This window comes from Puma concolor, chromosome C1, assembly GCF_028749965.1.
Source record: "Puma concolor isolate L17-30 chromosome C1, mPumCon1.1.hap2, whole genome shotgun sequence".
Lineage (NCBI taxonomy): Eukaryota > Metazoa > Chordata > Mammalia > Carnivora > Felidae > Puma > Puma concolor.
Window position 1 is genome coordinate 216,820,158 of NC_141674.1, and position 13,278 is coordinate 216,833,435.

General features: G+C 46.2%; 1 pseudogene across 1 annotated transcript; it reads left to right on the forward strand.

Moving 5' to 3' along the window:
• The first annotated feature begins 278 nt into the window (after positions 1-278).
• On the forward strand, positions 279-7,373 carry LOC147578753 (UDP-glucuronosyltransferase 1A6-like; annotated as a pseudogene). The gene is made up of 2 exons (XR_015255646.1): positions 279-531; positions 652-7,373. The product of XR_015255646.1 is annotated as a UDP-glucuronosyltransferase 1A6-like (transcript).
• The last annotated feature ends 5,905 nt before the right edge of the window (positions 7,374-13,278 follow it).

A 13,278-nucleotide genomic window follows, 5' to 3' on the forward strand; every position in this document is an offset into this window, starting at 1 on the left:
GAGCTGACAGCAGTGAGCCGACGTGGGGCTCGAACTCACCGACTGCGAGATCATGACCTGAGCCGAAGCTGGACACTCAACCGACTGAGCCACCCAGGTGCCCCTAAATCTTTCGTAATTTGCGAGACGGCTCTCTGGTGATTTTTGCAAAGTGGGGTTAGTTCCTTTCCTTTGTCTCCTGCCTCCAGTGAACGTCCCTGTGGACCTGACGTTCCCAGACAAGCCATGTGCTTTTCCACCCACTTCTTGTTTAGCAACACAAAGACCAGAGTAGGGCTCTGCTAGGAAGGGCCCAGGCCAAGGTCCTCGGCAGAAGTGGGGGGTCCGGTGTGAAGCATCTGAGGTTTGTAGCACATTTTGCTTCTCCCCTCCCACCTCCGCACATTTGCATAAGCCTCTCCCCCTCCGGATGTACTGCTCTTACAGAGGACCTGCTCAGCCCCTGCCTGCCTGGAGCGGTGCACCTGCTCTGTGCTCGCTTTGTAACCATCTTGAGGTCTGATTGCTGTCACCCTCCTGCCTCTGATCATTGTAAGTGGGAAACCCTGCTGGCGTCCCTCCCCCTGCGAGGTTGCAATTAATTTGTGTCTTGGCCGCGTTCTTGGGGCCAGTCCTGGCACGCCACTCCTCAGGCTTCTTCTCCTTTCCTAGGTCCCAACATGCCTCCTGAGCCCACAGGCATGGCTTATGACAAGCACTTGTGTGTCAGTCTAGCTGTGCGTGACTAGCTCTGCGTGCGTCTGTTCTAGCCAGGCTAGGATTCACCTTTCACTTGGAAAGCCTGGTTTCCACATCCATCATCCTCTTGGACCTCCCTCAGCCATGTGATATATCACGCAGGATAAACATGACCCTTTCTCTCTGGATCTCCGTTGAGAAACCTGACCGTCAAGAGGTGGGTCATGCCTGGGGCTGACAGGTGGCAGGGCTGGAAGCAGACTCCAGGTAGTCTGACTCCTGCCCCAGGGCCCTCACCACGTGCTGGCTCCACTGAGAATCTGAGTTTCCTAAAGGCAAGTGACCGGTTACCTGCTCACATTGTCGTTGACCAGTTTCTTCTCAAAAAAGAGCGATGGTTCTTTAAATTTCATGTGTGAATTCTCACCACTTGAAAAACAAAAATGAAACGTAACAATAAAACAGGTAGGCAAACCAAAGCCTAGTTCATTAATCAGCAAACATTTATTGAGAGTCTACTGTATGCTTGGCATTCTTCTAGATGCTGGCATACAGCAGAGAGCAAAAGAAATATTGTCCCTGCCCTCAGGGGATGTCTCTGCCATCCCCTGATCTAGAATGGTAATTCTTTTTTTTTTTTTTTTTATGTTTATTTATTTTTTTGAGAGACAGAGAGAGAGACACAGGGTGAATGGGGGAGGGGCAGAGAGAGAGGGAGAGGGAGACACAAAATCCGAAGTAGGCTCCAGACTTTGAGCTGTCGGCACAGAGCCTGAAGCGGGGCTCAAACCCAAGAACTGTGAGATCGTGACCTGAGCCAAAGTCAGATGCTTAACCGACTGAGCCACCCAGGGGCCCCAAGAGCACATATCTTTAGCATTAGATTCTGTCTTCTGATAGAACAGAAAACTCCAAACAATGGTGGTTTGCCCAGAGTGTGGGGGGCAGTTGTATCAGACTCTTCTGTGCCCACTCGGCTTCCTGTGGCCCACCTTCTAATCCAGCTGTTGCTGAGGTAACCGGGCCACCAGGATGGGGACTGGGCAGCTGTGTGGTGTGTCAAATCGTGAGTTTGGCATCTGTTGACACGTCCCTTCTGAGAAAAGCTGAGGAAGTAGAGAATTACTAATACCTATTCATGCACGGACATCGTCACCTTGCTGTGGAATCCAGACAGCTCAGGACGGAGGACTGCCACCAGCCTCCAGGGGCCTCCCAAGCTGTCCTCAAAGTGTGACTGAGTTTGGGAAGGAGAGGCACAATGGTGGAGAGAAAGAGAAAAATAAACCTAGGGTTCAGGTGAAAGCTGGTAAGGGGCCCCATTGGCTCAAGTTCGCCGTGTGTATGAAAATGGTTAATATTAATTTAGGTTCTTTTAAAACAAAGGGCAAAATTCAGAGCCAGGAGAGGTAGGCAAGAGCTGTGAAGAGAAGTGGTTAGTTGAGGGAAAGTAGCCGGCAGCCCTGAAGCTGAGAGATCGTAAACTATTTATCCTTGTTGCTGCCTGTATCTGCCCCCCCTGCCCCCCGCGATGGCCTGCCTCCCCCATGCGTTTCAGAAAGTTTCCGCAGGGGTTTTCCTCTTAGCGCTTTGGAGTGAGGTGGTAGGTGACAAGCTGCTGGTGGTTCCTCAGGATGGAAGCCACGGGCTCAGTCTGAAGGACGCAGTTGAGCTTCTCAGTGAGAAGGGACATGACGTGGTAGTGCTGGTGTCAGAGGTCAATCTGCTTCTGAAGGAATCCAAACACTACACGAGAAAAATCTATCCAGTGCCATTTGACCGGGAAGAGCCGGAGCACCGTTTCTGATCTTTTGGAAACAGTCACTTCACTGAGAGGTGGCTCCTGAACCCTGCTGTGAGGGAGGACAGGAATACCATGATTGTTACCGACACTTCGCCAACTGCTAGAGCCTCCTGGAGGACTCGCCACCTTGAGTTTCCTCAGGGAGAGCAAGTTCAACACCCTCTTCACAGACCCAGCCCTGCCCTGTGGGGTGATCTTGGCAGAGTACCTAGGCCTGCCCTCCATGTATCTCTTCAGGGGCTTCCCATGCTCCTTGGGGCACACAATCAGCCAGAGCCCAAACCCCGCATCCTACATTCCCAGATGCTATACTCAGTTCTCAGACCGGATGACCTTCCCCCAACGGGTGGCCAACTACCTCGTTCGTTACTTGGAGGCCTACCTTCGTATTCAAAGTATGAAGACCTTGCATCCAATATCCTCAAGAGAGATGTGCACTTACCCACCTTGTATCGGAAGGGCTCCGTCTGGCTGTTACGATACGACTTTGTGTTCGAGTATCCCAGACCAGTCATGCCCAACATGGTTTTCATTGGAGGGACCAACTGCAAGGAAAAGGGAGTCCTGTCTCAGGTCAGTGGCTTTGTTTCTCTTTGATCGCTCTGTGTGTTCATGGGCAGACATCGTTCTCACGTGCACAATCTTCCCTCATGCATTTGGCTCTTTAAGCCAACCTGGGAGGGCTTCCTGAGGAAGGGGATGCCAGGCTCGGAGTGGACTGGCATGGAGGGGGTCAGAGGCTGAGGTTCTGAACGATGGAGAGGCTTTGAATGAAGACAGGGTACATGCGTGGCAATAACAGGCGGTATCTTTAGCGAGGTTGTCTGGGGACAGTCATAGAATCATAGAACGAGTCTTGGAAATTTCCAGTCCAAACCCTACACCTACCTGCCGAAGAAACAGGTGAAGCCTTGACCAAGAGGACACAGAGCTGAGGGGTGCCTGGGTGGCTCAGTTGGTTAAGTATCTGACTCTTGATTTCAGCTCGGGCCACGATCTCATGGTTTGTGAGGTAAAGCCTTGGGTAGGGCTCTGCGCTGACAGAGTGGAACCTGCTTGGGATTCTCTCTCTCTCTCCCTCTCTCTCTCTCTGCCTTTCCCCTGCTCAAGCTCTTTCTTTTTCCCCCTCTTTCAAAATAAATGAATAAACTTAAAAAAAAAAAGGGAGGGCGCCTGGGTGGCTCAGTCGGTTAAGCGACTGACTTTGGCTCAGGTCATGATCTCATGGTCTGTAAGTTCAAGGGTCATGTTGGGCTCTAAGCTGACAGCTCAGAGCCTGGAGCCTGCTTCGGATTCTGTGTCTCCCTCTCTCTGTCCCTCCCCCAGTTGTGCTCTGTGTGTGTCTCTCTCTCACAAATAAATAAACATTAAAAAAAAAAAAAGGGGGACACAGATCTGAAAGGACAGTCCGTGTGGAAACTATTCTCCCACTTCTGTGCCTCACTCTTTCCCAGAACTCTGAACCAGAGATCCGCAGACAACAGCCAGTGGACCAAATTTGCCCAGAGGCCTGTTTTTTATATGGCCCAGAGCTAAGAATTTCAAAGGGATATTAAAAACAGCAACAGCAAAGAATACGGGAGGGAGATGTACATGACCCACTAAGCTTACATATTTGCTACCTGACCCTTTATAGAAAAAGCATGTTGACTTCTGACCTAAGGCAAGTATGTCTTTTCAGATGCCTTCCTAACGTATGGGAAGAGAGCCCAGAGCTATTTGGAAAGTAAAAGCCTGTGAGTTTTTTGTTTTTGTTTTTGTTTTAATATTTACACCTTCGAAAGGCTTCAGATCACTCTTTCACACCAGAATTCTCCTTTTCAGTGCATTTTTTCATCAGAAAGAAATCCTCAAGTAGGTCCCAAAGACCCTTATCCCTCTTCTTTAACATTGGGTGATTTCTTTGCTGACACATGGGATAGTTGGACATACCTACGAGAGCTGGCAGGAATGTGGAATAAATGAACATAATTGGACTGGTTCTATAAGGCATGGGGCACGAAATAGAAATACCATATGCCAGGAAAATTGAACCAAGTAGTTAGTTCATAAGCAAAAATATAAGAAGAATTTGGCATAAGAAGGAAAAAAATAGCACTTTTGTTACCTTTGTTACCGACCATTCTATTTTTGCAAAAACAGAAATGTATTTAGTCGTATCGAAAAACCAGATGGTGGTGAATGTGTTTTTTGAGCATCATGAACTTAGTCTGGAATCTCAGTTGTCATCCCAACATATTATGATGTGACATCATATGTCACCATATTATGCAACATGTAATTATGCAACATGTAATTGTCAACTTGTACTTTTAAATCAGGAATTAAAGGGATCAGAGTCAGAGTTTTTTCGTTAAATGATCAAACCAGGTCAACACTGTGAAAAAAAATTTGTACTTCGCCGTGATGGAAATATTTTAGGATCGTGTAGAGGTGGTGGTTGCATGATATGGTGAATGTACTAAATGCCACTGAATTGTTCACTTTAAAATAGTTAATTCGCTTATGTAACCTCATATAAAAAAGCACTTAAAAAAGAAGATACATCATAGATCAGGAAAAATAAAGTCCTGATTTATAGCTGAAAAAAAACCCCCCAAAACCAAACATTCCTTAGTAGGCAAATAACTTGGTTGGGTAATCCGTAACCACAATACAAGTGGCCACGAAAAGTTTGGAAGCATATTTGACTTCAGAAATAATCCAAGAAATTCAAATTAATAAACAACGAGATTCCATTTTGCTTATGAAATCAGCAAGCATGTTTTATAGGTAACTCTTGGCTTACCTGTAAAACAGGGATAGTAAATTTCTTATTACGCTCTTGCTAATGTGCAGAGCCTTTTGAAAGCCAGAGCTTGGAGAACGGTCCATGCATAATGCTATGATTCACAGTTTGGGGAAGTGGGATTATTCTCAGGGTAACCTGTGTGCTCCCACTCTTGCTTGTGTGGAACAGCAAGAGATCACTTCCTAGTGCCCATGTTAGAGTGACTGACTACAGACTCTCTTGGGTCCTCTGCCCAGGGAGGGACTCAGCCACCTCAGCTCCCTGGTTTCTTGTCTGCCTGGTTGATGGTTTCCACTGGGAGACCTTCAGAGGCTGGACCTTGGGGCAGCCTCAGGTGTCCTGAGGCTTATCCCAGCCCTACCCAGGGCCCCCTCTCCAGCCCCATACACCTTGTCACCTGCCCCCAGAGCAGTTCTTCTCAGGCCACATTCTCAAAGGTGCCTTTCCCTGTGCCAAGAGGGGTTCCAATCCAGGTCAGATGCTGGAACAGTCTCTCTGTGGTCCTTGCTTCTTAACTGATACCCATCCTTCCCATGGCTAACCTCTTTTCCTTAGGTTTCCAATATCCCTATTTTAGAAGAGAGTTTGATGTCACTATTAGAAGGGGCATTGAAGTGTTTTTCTTAGAACAAAGGAATTCAGAGAAAAATTCTAGTCTCTTCCACTCGCAAAGCAGAGAACTGCTCAAAGCTTCAAGGACAGGTTTCCACTCTCCCTTTTGGGGCCACACAAACCCAGGGAGCTCAGGCTCCCGGACCAGCACATCCTCTCTGCACAGCCTGCTCCATGGGAGGGAATGAACCAAAGCCCAGCCCTAGCCTGAGCCAGGGTGGGAAAGGGGCAACTTTCCCTCCCCTCCTGGCTCCTGGGATCCCTCCTTTGCCCCCATTACATTAGTCAAGTAAGAGCTACAAGCCTTGCAGTCAAGCCCAGCTGTGTGGCCAAGGCAGGTGGCTTCTCTCCGGGTGTTCATTTCTCCATCTGCGGAAAGGGGACACTGTGGGGTTGGGGGCAGGTATGATGGTGTTTGCGGGAGAACTTTGAAAACCATACACACAACATATGCAGGACAGGCTGCTTTAGGCTGGAGTAACAGGACGGAGACCCCTCAGATAGGAGACAGTCCAATTCTCACACGAACGGGCAAACCGAAGCTTCCAGGCAAACCAAGTGCGGTGCCCAAGGTCACAGGCTGCAGTGAGAACCCACTCCCTTGTTACTCTCTCACCCTGAGACCACACTGTTGGCCTGTTTTTCCAGGGATACAAGACCTGGAGAGTAGCAGCCTCCTGAAGGGAGGAAAGGAGACTGAACAACGATTCAGCCGATGTCAGGTGCCTCGTCTTTGCCATGTGGCCTTGGACTTCAGCCTTCTCATCTTAGAATGGGGCTGAGAGCATGTGCCTCGCTCCTCACAGGGTTGTTTGAGGATCACATGGGCAGCGTGTGAAGGTGCTTTGTGGACTATCGGGGGAAGCTATGGTCCCTGTCCCTCTCTTCTCTGGACCTTAGCTCAACGCAGGCTGAGAATTTCTGTGAGGTGATGTAAACGTTGCTTCCTCGCAGTACGCTTCGGGGAGCATTTTCTCAGAAAGCCAGCTCCCGATTCCTCACGACCAATTCTTGCGTTCCCAGGTTTCCCCCTCTTGGGTCCTGGAATCATCTAGGTGGTGGTTCTCAAACAGGGGCAATTTTTGTCCCCTGGGGGGGACAACGTCTAAAGACATTTTTGGTGTCACAATTAGGGGATGACAGTGTCACTTAGTAGATAGAGACCACGGATGCTATTAAAAACCCTATCTATGAAGCCAAGAAATACCCACCCACCCTCTCCCAACAAAGAATTTTCTTTCCCCAAAAGGCACTAGCGCTAACGTGGAGAAATACTGATTTAAATCAATTCCACGTGAATATCAGTAACTTCTACCCTGCAGGGCCCACTCTCTGAGCCATCTTGTCTCCGTTCAGGGGTCTCTACAAGTAATAGTCCCTCGGGCTGCAGTGTCCACATTTATTGGGCAGCTGAGGATTGAATTCTAGGCAAGTCAGGGGAAGAAAACCTCAAAATGCCAAGTCATTCTTAATATGCACTTTTAGAAATACACGACTTACGCCAATGTCTACAATGCGTTTCATGGTTTGTTTTCCTCTCAAAAAGGGTTTTGAAATGTGTTTATCTTTATGACTGATTAGACGTGCAGAGCGTTTTGACCGTATTGTTTCTGTTAATAAGTAATTATCCAGAATAGCTAATGAGTCAGTATTTTTTAAAAAAGTATTCAACATGAGTATCTGAAAAACTCGAACCTTGTTTGATTCCTAATTCATGTAATTCTAAGAGAATGAGATTAAGTGGGTTTAAAACAAAAGCAAACAACTTTACCGAGATATAATTCATAGAGCATACAATTCATTCGTGGCAAGTTTATAATTCAGGTTTTTTTTTTTTTTTAGCATATTTGTAGATTTGTGCAACTATGACCACAATCCATTTGGGAATATTTTCAATCACCCCTAAAAGAAACCCTGGCCCCATTAGTAGTCACTCTTCAGCCCCTGGCACTCTGTCTTTACGGATTTGCCTATTCTCATCACCTCATACAAATGGAATCACAGAATATGTGACAGGGTTTTTGTTTCTTTTTTTAACAGAATGTTTTCAGGGTTCATCCATGGTGTAGCATTATTTTGATTGGTGAATAATATTTCCTTCTGTGGATATACCACACTTTGTGTATCTACCAATCAGTTGATGGACTTCTGGGTTCTTTCTACTTTTTGGCCATTATGAACGCTGCTTCTGTGAACATTCATGTACAAGTTTTGTGTGGACATATGTTTTCAATTCTCTCCGGTACATGCCTAGCAGTGGAATAACTGGGCTGTGTGGTAAGGCTATTTTTTATCTTTGAGGCACTGCCAGACTATCTTTCAAGGTGCCTGCTCCATTTGTTTTATTGTGGTAAAATACCCATAAAATAAATGTCACCATTTTAAGGGTTTTTGTTTGTTTGCTTGTTTTGGAGAGACAGAGACAGTGCGAGTGAAAGAGAGAATCCCAAGCAGCCTCTGCACCACCAGCACCGAGCCCAATGCGGGGCTTGAACTCACAAAACCGTGAGTTCACGACCCGAGCCGAAACCAAGAGTGGGAAGCTTAATCGACTGAGCCACCCAGGTGCCCCAAATTTCACCATTTTAAAGTGTGCGGTTTAGTGGTATTTAGTATCCCCCCAGTGTTGTACACTATCACTACTACCTAGTTCCAGAACATTTTTATCACACCCAAAAGACACGCACATACCTTTGTAAGTAGTCACTCTGCATTCTGCCCTCCCCGGCCCCCGGCAACCACCAATCTGCTTTCCATCTATAGATTTGCCTCTTCTGTATATTTTATAGAAATGAAACTGTATAAGGGCATCTAGGTGGCCCAATCTGTTTAGCGTCTGACTCTTGATTTTGGCTCAGGTCGTGATCTCGTGTTTGTGGGTTCGAGCCCTGTGTCTGGTTCTGCACTCTGTGGAGCCTGCTTGGGATTCTCTCTCTCCATCTCTCTCTGCCCCTCCCCTGCTCTCTCTCTCTCTCTCTCTCTCTCAAAATAAATAAATAAACTGAAAAAAAGAGAAAGAAATGAAATCGTACAAAAGTGGACTTTTATATCTGGCTTCTTTACTTAGCTTAATGTTTCAAGGTTCATCCATGTTGTTGCATCTATTGGTAATTCACTTCTTTTTTAAATATTTATTTTTTTGAGAGAGGGAAAGAGAGTGTGAGTGGGGGCGGGGGAGCCAGAGAGAGATGGAAAGAGAGAAGCATCCCAAGCAGGCTCTGTACTGTCAGCACAGAGCTCAGCAGCACGGGGCATGATCCCACCAACCGTGAGATCATGACCTGAGCCGAGATCAAGAGTCAGATGCTCAACCAACTGAGCCACCCAGGCGCCCCATTATTTCATTTCTTTTTGTGACTGAATAATTTTCCATTGTGTGGATGGACCACTGTTTATTTATACATTTATCAGTTGATGGACATTTCTGTCATCAGTTGATGGGTTTCTACTCTTTGCTGTTGTGAATAGTGCTTCTATGAGCATCTGTGTACACATTTTTGTTTAACTGTTGTTTTTATCAGCAAAACTAAAAGGCAACTGATGGAATGGGAGAAGATATTTGCAAATGACATATCAGATAAAGGGTTAGTATCCAAAACCTATAAAGAACTTATCAAACTCAACACCCAAAAAACGAATAACACAGTGAAAAAATGGGCAAAAGACATGAATAGACATTTCTCCAAAGAAGACATCCAGATGGCTAACAGATGCATGAAAAGATGTTCAATGTCACTCATCATCAGGGAAATACAAATCAAAATCATGATGAGATACCACCTCACACCTGTCAGAATGTCTATAATTAACATCTCAGGCAACACCAGATGTTGGTGAGGATGCAGAGAAAGACGAACCCTGTTGCACTGTTGGTGGGAATGCAAACTGGTGCAGCCACTCTGGAAAACAGTATGGAGGTTCCTCAAAAAATTAAAAATAGAACTACCGTACGACCCAGGAACTGCCCTACTAGGTATTTATCCAAAGGACACAGATATGCTGTTTCAAAGGGGCACATGCACTCCAATGTTTATAGCAGCACTATCAACAATAGCTAAAGTATGGAAAGAGCCCAAATGCCCATCAACTGATGAATGGATAAAGATGTGGTACATATTCACAATGGAATATTACTTGGCAATAAAAAAAATGAAATTTTGCCATTTGCAACAACGTGGATAGAATTAGAATGTATTATGCTAGGTGAAATTGGTCAGTCAGAGAAAGATGAATATCATGACATCACTCATGTGGAATTTAAGATACAAAACAGATGAACATAAGGGAAGGGAAGCAAAAATAATATAAAAACAAGGAGGGGGTTGGGGCGCCTGGGTGGCGCAGTCGGTTAAGCGTCCGACTTCAGCCAGGTCACGATCTCGTGGTCCGGGAGTTCGAGCCCGCGTCAGGCCCTGGGCTGATGGCTCAGAGCCTGGAGCCTGTTTCCGATTCTGTGTCTCCCTCTCTCTCTGCCCCTCCCCCGTTCATGCTCTGTCTCTCTCTGTCCTAAAAAAAAAAACAAGGAGGGGGGACAAAATATAAGAGACTCTTAAATACAGAGAACAAACTGAGGGTTGCTGGAGGGGTTTTGGGTGGGGGGTGATGGGCTAAATGGGCAAGGGGCATTAATGAGGGCACTTGTTGGGATGAACATTGGGTGCTATATGTAGGGGATGAATCACTGGATTCTACTCCTGAAATCATTATTGCACTATATGCCAACTAACTTGGATGTAAATTAAAATAATAACTAAAAAAAAACAGTTGTTTTCCGTTCTTTTGAGTATATACCCAGGCGTGGAATCACTGGGTCAGATGGTAATTTTATGTGTAACTTGTTGAGGAACTGTCAAACTGTTTTCTACAGTGGCTACACCATTTTATATTCCCACCAGTAATGTATGGATATTCCAGTTTCCCCACATCTTTGCCAACAGTTGTTATTTTGCATTTAAAAGTTTTTTTATTACAGCTATCCTAGTGGTGGAGAATTGATATCTCATTTTTATTTGCAGTTCCTTGAGACTATTGATGTGGAGCATAGTTTCATATGCTTGTTGACCTTTGGACAATCTATTCAAATCCTTTGCAAATTAAAAAATTGGTTTTTGTTGTTGTTGTTTTTATTGAGTGTCGGAGGAAGCAATTGGGAGGATGTTCATGCTGGGTTACATCTGGGGGCTGAATCCAGGCTTCTCTGCTCCTCCATTGTCCCTGGAATGTATGCTCTGCCCACTGTTATCACAGTGGGAGCTGTTTCCGAGGATGTAGCCTTGAGAGAGGAAGATATTGTTGATGGTAGACCATGTGGATGGTATACATGACTGAACCCAGTTAAGGGCTCTCTTAAGATTTGGCAGGCAGGGGCGAAGATCACTTGACCTTGCAGCCACTCAAGACAAGCCTTGTGAGTAAGTTCCCTTGCTTATTAACCCCAACACCCATCAATCTAGAGTGGTCTGCCTCTGTCTTCGGTCTCTCCTTGCCCTCCATGTACAGTGACCAATTTGTGAGCCAACAATTGGTGAACCAGCCAGGAAACTGAAGAAACGGGCTTTGGGAAAGAGGTGTCACAGGAGAAATCCCGAGTTGGCCATCAGCCTTTCTGTGGGAGGTGGCATGTATGTCAGATGCTTATGGACCCCCAGATGAGTATGGGGACACATGAAAACACTGGCTGGTTTGGTGCACTCGTTGGAGCCACTGTGCAGAGCGCTCTGTGGCAGAGAAGAGAAACAAATGACTGCAGGATGGGTGGGCCTCCATAGCTTAACTAGAGGCTGAAGGTCTAGTTAGAAGGTTGGAAGAAGAGCTGAGGTTGGAGAAGGATGTGCGGTGCCCGCTGCTCTGCTGGCTTCGGGGCTGGCAGACAAGGCATGGGTTGGGCACTACGACAGAGACAGCAGGAAGAGATGACCTCTAGAACTTTGGTCCAAGCTCTGGAAGGGGGCAGAGACCCGATGGTGGGTAGTGGGTTGACTGAGGTGCTGGCCATCTTCTGCTATGTGGCTACAAATGGGATCTTAATCCCCTATTAACAGGGAGGAGCTAGCAATGTAATGGGTGAGGGCAGAAGTAGGAGAAGTGAGTGCTCAGAAGAGTGGGAAACTCTACCCTGGCTCCTGGCCACCCTTATGCCATCCCATCCCCCCTTTCCCCTTTAGTTTCTGCACACTTCTGCTTGCTGCCTAACATTTTACAGGAGTTTATCATCATTTTCCGTGGGGCCACTGGTCTGATAGGAGCGACTCCTCTTACCAGAAGCCAGAAATGCTTCTCAGTGAATTGAAAAATAGTTTTTGGTCATGTTAAAAATTCCCATCTGTAAATCTATAGCTTAATTTGGGACAAAACCAGGAGCATTTCAATGTTAAATCTAACCATCCAGCATGGTATATGTCTCCTTTATTTATTCTAGCCAGATTTATATCTTGGAGTTGCTAAAGAAAAAAATCCAATTGAGTACACTTGAAGATCCACTGGCTTTATTAAGGACTCATGAATCGGCAGCATCTCATGTAGCAAGCAGAGGGGAGCTCTGAGGCATTGTACAAAATGGATGGTTTTCAAAGGAAGGAGGGTGGGGCAAGGAAGTTATTAGCAAACGACCCCCATCCCTAAACAGAATAGCAGAAGATTGGAGAAGAGGAGTTGAGACAGAGCCTGAGTCGAGGCTGGGTCATGGTGTCCAATTGTTCCAAGGTGAGCATGCCCTGCACGAGTGTGCTCTCTGCCCCCACTAGGTCATCGCTAAGGGTCACCTTGCCCATTTATGCTGTAGATAACAGCAACTCTTATTTCGTGGAGTAAATATAGAATGCTCAACAAACACTTGTGTTGTCTTCAAGTCTCCAACGCAGGATCCTTCAAGATACTTCCATATTTGACAGCCACCTCAAGTCTTCCCTGACCATTGCAAGAGATGTCCTGATATGGGAAAAAAAAAAAAAAAAAAAAAGGACAAAACCAAAGAGCTAGTGTTGCACTCCCTGTTTAGAGAAAGCTGCCTTAGCAACGTTATAGATCTTTCTGGGTGTGCTCCATGTTACCTGTGCATGGGAGGAAAGAGCATTAAGAGTTGTCAGTTAAGGGCACATCCACCAGAGAGGTTAGTTATGCTTGGAGACTGGGGCATTGGGGACTCCTCAGAGCTTGGTCACAGCCCTTTAGGATGCCATTAACAGAGAAATAGGAGGAGAGCCAATGAAGCGGGTATCCACAGTCTTGTTCTGAGAATTGGATAAAAAGCAAGAGAGTGAGTTAGAATGATCCTTGGAGAGAGCAGCGAAGGCAGGTGAGTTTTCCCTACGTACAGGGAATTGATCTCTCCCTGTGTGCAAGCAGAAGGGTGGGGCCAGTGGTGAAAGACTGGGATAGATTTAGTTTGTAATGA